At 43.5% G+C, this 6,343-nt stretch overlaps 1 protein-coding gene across 4 annotated transcripts in view; it reads right to left on the minus strand.

Moving 5' to 3' along the window:
- Positions 1 to 6,327, minus strand: part of ASIP (agouti signaling protein) — a 192,058-nt gene extending 185,731 nt beyond the window's left edge. Inside the window, exons 1-3 of one of the 4 annotated variants that reach the window (XR_016215652.1) lie at positions 6,224 to 6,327; positions 2,850 to 2,972; positions 1,432 to 1,773 (exon numbers count right to left, since the gene is read on the minus strand). The gene's annotated coding sequence lies outside the window, so the exon portion shown is untranslated. Of the gene's footprint in view, positions 1 to 1,431; positions 1,774 to 2,849; positions 2,973 to 5,700 lie in introns of those variants that run through there. The other 3 variants (XR_016215653.1, XM_070051291.2, XM_051844895.3) reach the window with 3 other exon arrangements.
- Between the last annotated feature and the right edge of the window lie 16 nt (positions 6,328 to 6,343).

The following is a 6,343-nucleotide window of genomic DNA, read 5'->3' on the forward strand; positions in this document are numbered from 1 at the left end:
CACATGTTAGGTGTTGGGGAAGCAAAGAAAGATGAGTAAGACACAGGTTTTGCCCTCCAGGATCCCAGAGATAACTACAATATGATATGATAAGGGTTGTAATGGAATGATCAGAAGACAAGTAGAGAGAAAAGAACAGCTTTCTCCTTCCCACAGAAATCAAAGGCTTCTTTGAAAACAAAACAAAATACAGTAACATCTAGGCTGGTTCTTAAAGGATGACAGGAGTTGTCAAGTGGAAAGAGGGAGAAAGGAAATTTCAGCCAAGGAAATAGCATAGAAAAAATAATACAACAAATCATGAAATATTAAGGAATTAGTGTACTGGAACTTAGAATACATGACAGGAAATTGTAGGGGTAGACAGCAGCATGGTGAGGAGGGTTGGGGAGTGAGACTATGGATAGCTATTATCCTGAAGATAACAGAGAATTTACTGACTTTTAGGCAGGAGAACAGCATTAAGCCCCCACCCCCCACCCCAGGAAACTCTACAGCTTAGGTGGAGGATAAACTAGTTATAGAGAATCAAGAAATTCAGTTGGCTAACCAAGCAGGGTCTCAAAGAGCATCATGTTGGAGCATCAGAGTTCAGGATCTCATATATAACTTCAAAGCCCAGAAATCTGACTTTCCTAAGGCATGTAGCAAAGAACAGATACTTGAGGTCAACTCACAATATAAAGTATAATTCTAATTTACTCACATATAGTCATTCATCAAATATTTACAAAGAATATACTTTGTGCTAGATTTTGTTCTAAGGAGCTAGGAACATGCCATAATAAACAATTTCCTGCTCTAACAGATGATTCTCTAATGTGAAGTACATTTTTCCTGTAATATAATTGATTTTAATCATTTTAGTTTTACTTATTCTTACATGATTAAATAAAGACTCCAACTTCAAATATTTCACTGTAAGCATTCACGTTATAATTCTGGATACTAATAAATTTTCATTGTAGTACTGAGTAGTATTAAGTATTTAACTCAACAAATTTTATCAAATAATGAATAATCACCTATGATAAACCATGTACTGTTTCAGTTACTGGGAATATTAGGATTATCAAGAAAGATTTTGTATCTATCCTCAAGGAATTTAGATACATTCTAAATTAAGTGAATTAAGATACACTCAAAAGAATTAAGATTAAGAAAATTACAAATAAACAGCATGGGTGGGCATTCTGGCACAATGGGTTAAGCTCCTACTTGGAATGTCAGCATCCCATATTGGAGTATCAGTATGAGACCAAGTTACTCTGCTTCCAATCCAACTTCCTGCTAATGAGCCCAGGAAGGCAGTGGTACTTGGGTCCCTACCAACTTTGGTTGTTGTGGTCATCTGGGGAGTAAACCAGCATATGGAAGTGTTTTCTCTTTCTTTCTGTCCTCTGCCTTTCAAATAAACAAACAAGTAAATCCTTTTATAAAAGATTGATTTATTTATTTGAAAGGCAGAGTTACAGAGATGCAGAGAAAGAGAGAAATAGAGAAGTCTTTCATTTGCTAGTTCACTCCCCAAATGGCAGCAACAGCAGGAGCTTGGTCAATCTGAAGCCAGGAGTTAGGAGCTTCTTTTGGGTCTCCCATGCAGGTGCAGGGCCTCAAGGACTTGGGCCATCTTCCACTGTTTTCCCAGGCCACAGTAGAGAGCTGGATTGGAAGGGAGTAGCCAGGACTTGAACTTGCATCCATATGGGATGCCAGAACTTCAGGCGGTGGCTTAACCTACTATGCCACAGTGCCAGCCCCAAATAAGTAAATCTGAAAACAACAACAAGTAAACAGACCAAATAAATCAAACAAACTGGTGTTATGAAGGGACAAGAGAACAATACTGTAATATTCAAGAAAGAGATAACAGTCACTAGTGGCAGCATAGAAGGACAGAAGTTGTATTTGATATTTAGTTTGGATATAGAATCCACAAGGCTTGATAATGAATTGGATAAGGAAGGGAAAGGAAGGAATTATGGGAATTAAGTTTCTTACTTAAGCACAAATTAAGAACTAGGTAGCAACCAATGTCCTTAACTGAGATGACAAAAATTCATTGTGGGACATACCCAGAGTTCTGTTTTAATCACAATAACTGAAACAAGCAAATGTAGAAAAATGAGGCTGGAATTCAGAGAGGTGTGGATCAGAAATACAGATTTGGGAATCATTGACATACTGATGCTTTTAGAAATAGTATTTGTTGGCCTATTTGCTTAGGACTGGTGATTCCTAAATTTCAGCGACACAGTTAAAGATAACCTCTTAAGTCATTTCTACATTTGACTAAACTTAATAATTATAATAAAGAATTCATTCCTACCATTTTTATTCTCAAAGGATAACAATCCAGTCTGAAGCCAGGAGCCAGGAGCCTCCTCTAAGTCTACCACCTGAGTACAGGGGCCCAAACACTTGAATCATTTTCTGCTGCTTTCCCAGGCACATTAGCAGGTAGCTTCATTGGAAGTGGAGCAGTCAGGACTTGAACCAGTGCCCATATGTTACATGTGGCGGCTTAACCTACTACACCACAACCCCAGCCCCAAAACCTAACTTGTAAAGGCCCATGTTATGATGAAAAGGGCTGGATTTTCCATTGTGGATTATCATATCTATTTTAATTGTGCTTTCTGCAAGTTAAATATCAGCCATTAGGATGTGTGGCCTTGTTTACTAAATAGAAAGAGTACTAGACTAAAATCATGAGATCTGCATTCTGTCACTATTTAACACAAAGTTTCTACTGCTCGCTATTTAATGGGTTTAAGAGACTATGGAATATTCTAAAACCAATGAAAACAATTTCAAATATAATCGCAAGATTATCATCATTTGCTTACTATTAGGCAGCTGGAAAGCTGGAGTGGTGCTCAGCATAAAGAATGAACCAGAGTGAAGAATCCAGGAGTCTGTTTCTTTCTAGATATCTAATTTTTGTAGAATCCATAATTTGGCTTCTGTATCTATAAAACAAGAAAATCACAGCGATTTCCTTCACAGGTATGAGAAAAAAATAGTAAATTACTATATGCTTTGCAGATATTTCTAGATGAAAAAAGTTATGAAAATGCAAGTGATTATTTGTGTTTATGCTAAGTAGATCTATCCTTTGGAAAATCTGGAAGAGTTTAGCTATCATTGCTTCATGAGTCTTTCTAGTTTCTTAGGGGATCTTAGCTCTCCCTAGAAAACAAACTACTACCTTGAAGAAAGCCTGAAATCTCTTTTTCTTTTTTTGACAGGCAGAGTGGACAGTGAGAGAGAGACAGAGAGAAAGGTCTTCCTTTGCCGTTGGTTCACCCTCCAATGGCCGCTGCGGCCGGCGCGCTGAGGCCGGCGCGCTGAGGCTGGCGCACTGCGCTGCTGCGAAGGCAGAAGCCAGGTGCTTCTCCTGGTCTCCCATGGGGTGCAGGGCCCAAGCACTTGGGCCATCCTCCACTGCACTCCCTGGCCACAGCAGAGAGCTGGCCTGGAAGAGGGGCAACTGGGACAGAATCCGGCGCCCCGACCAGGACTAGAACCTGGTGTGCCAGCGCCACTAGGCGGAGGATTAGCCTATTGAGCCGCGGCACCGGCCTGAAATCTCTTTTTCAAGCAGCTGTTTCAGGGAGGTTATACTAGGCACTATGCTGTAAAGGAAAATAAATCTCTTCACAACAGTGATTTAAGACTATTTGCTAAGTATACTAGCACTTCCCAGAGTGGATGCGCAATGAAGCCTAAGACTTTCTGTTTTTGTATGAGCTAATCTTGTTAGGGAGATCGGAGAGATATAATGGTGATTTCCTATGAATATCTTCTTTTCCTCCTCCATCACTTCTTTTTTTTTTTTTTTCTCCTACTTCATTTGGCTTTCCTTTGTATCAGATTTCATTTTCTTAGTAAAACATATTGCTTAAAAACTTAATCCACAGTTTCCCTCTCTTCTCTTAAGGTCTTCCCACTCAGTGATAGGGATTATTACACCCCAAATATTTCTCACTTCTCAAAGACCAAGAGATAGATGGTATACACCAGTGGTTCTCAACTGGGGATGATTTTGTCCCACAGGAGGACATCTGGCAATGTCTGGAGACATTTTGGGTTGTTACAGCTAGTGGGAGGGTACTACTAGCACGTAGTGAAGAGGCCAGGGATGCAGCTAAACATCCTACAATACACAGAACACCACTCCCCACAAATTGTCTTGCCCAACTATCAATAGTGCTGCTGCAGAGAAACCCTGGTATGCACAGATCGCTGAAGATGACTGAAGTCTGGTGGTAGCAATTCAGGATTCTTATCAATTAAGATTTTCAAAGTGGTAAAGGAGCAGCCAGTGGCATCAGAGTGTCTGGACTTAGATTCTAGCTTTCCTGGTTCACTGATTATATGACTATTAAATGCTACAAAAGCAGTTTCCTCATCTGAAAAAAAGGGCTAATGTGTCCAATTTATTACAATGTAAGCTTTTTTTTTTTTCTTTTGGACAGGCAGAGTAGACAGTGAGAGACAGAGAAAGGTCTTCCTTTTTCCGTTGGTTCACCCCCCAATGCCGCTGCGGCCGGCACACCATGCTGATCTGAAGCCAGGAGCCAGGTGCTTACCCTGGTCTCCCATGCGGGTACAGGACCCAAGGACCTGGGCCATCCTCCACTGCACTCCCAGGCCACAGCAGAGAGCTGGACTGGAAGCGGGGCAACCAGGACAGAATCCGGTGCCCCAACCGGGACTAGAACCTGGGGTGCCGGCGCCGGAGGATTAGCCTAGTGAGCCGTGGTGCCCGCCAATGTAAGCTTCTTGGAGACAACTCACAATACTTAGATTAGGGACTGGTATTCAGTAGGAAATACTAAGTACTTGTGGATTGTCTCACACAATTGTTTTGAGGCCTAAGGCAGAGAAATATATATATATTATTTAAATATATATTTATATATGTATCCAGCGCAGGCAGAGGCAGAGGGAAAGAGGTCTTCCATTTGCTGGTTCACTCTCCAGATGGCCACAACGACCAATTTGAAGCCAGGAGCCAGAAACTTCTTCCTGGTCTCCCATGCGGGTGCAGGGGCCCAAGGACTTAGGCCATCTTCCACCTCTTTCTCAGGCCACAGTAGAGAGCTGGATCGGAAGTGGAGCAGCCGGGACTTGAACCAGAGCCCCTATGGGATGCCAGCGCCGCAGGTAGCGGCTTTACCTGCTGTGTCACAGCGCTCGCCCCTAAATGAATTTCAACACCTGCAATCATTGGGAGTTCTGCTTGAGAGTTCTTACAGGAGCTCTCACAACAGAGGCCAACACTGAGATGTTAACTATGTTAAAGACACTTGTGCTACTCCCTTAACTTAATGAGGGAAGCTTTACAGAGGAATTGCCGAGTTTAAAAAATCAAGCTAAGGAAGAGATTTGGGTAACCGATAAATCTACACTAAAGGCTACTTGGTTGGTTACAAGAAAGCTGTCCTCACCACAAAAAAAAAAAAAAAAAAAAAAAAAAATCTTCCCATCCAGTCTAGTATGAGAGAACATTGCTTCTTTACCAAGCACAGCGCTAACCTTGCTTGGTCCTCCTTTTCATGTAAGGATCATTAACATACCCAATCATAGAAATACCCGCCTTTCCTGATAGAATCCAACCCAGAGAGAGGCCCTGCTTCCTGGAACCCTCTCCCAAATTACCTAAGAAGCCCAAACATCAAAATTCTTCCTCACCCTCTTCTGCGCTCCCCTCCTTTCAAGGGGACACCAAGCCCAACTGGGTCCGACCATCCGGAGTGCTCTCCGAGGTGCCCTGCCACAGCGAGCGCTCGCTCCCTACAGGGTAGCGGCTCTTAGCTCAGGAGCGACGGCGCGACGCGCCCGGAGCGCAAAGCCGGCTTCGGGAACAAGTACTTCCCGACAGCCGGCCTCCAGCTAGGACGCTTCTCCTCAGGGGTGACTTTTGGTTTACGACTCCCAAGTAGAAAGCTAGCATGTTAGATCTCTCATGGGGTAGACCGAGTTCCTCACTGAGGCGCGTACCTCCCGCTCCAACTCTGAACTCCTCAAATACCACAACCTCCGGGGCCACGTAGGAAACTAAAAGTCCCCAACGGGCTCATGCTGTTATCCACTACCCTAACTCAGGAGGTACGGCCCCGAATTCACCCCAGCGGCAGCGCAGAACTGCCTCCCACGAACAATGCAGAACTCAGCAAAAAGCCGAGGCAAGGGTCACCACTACACGCAATCGAACCTTCCGGCGAAGGCTTCCTCAGATGTCGCGGACCAATTGCAGGGCGGCGGCCGCGCAAGCGCGTGCCTCTTTAGGGAATGACTACAAGTCCCGGCATGCCAGGCGCCGCGGCGTCGCCTG

This window comes from Oryctolagus cuniculus, chromosome 11 (assembly GCF_051225735.1).
Source record: "Oryctolagus cuniculus isolate XC-2025 breed Fujian yellow rabbit chromosome 11, ASM5122573v1, whole genome shotgun sequence".
NCBI classification, from domain to species: Eukaryota; Metazoa; Chordata; class Mammalia; order Lagomorpha; family Leporidae; genus Oryctolagus; species Oryctolagus cuniculus.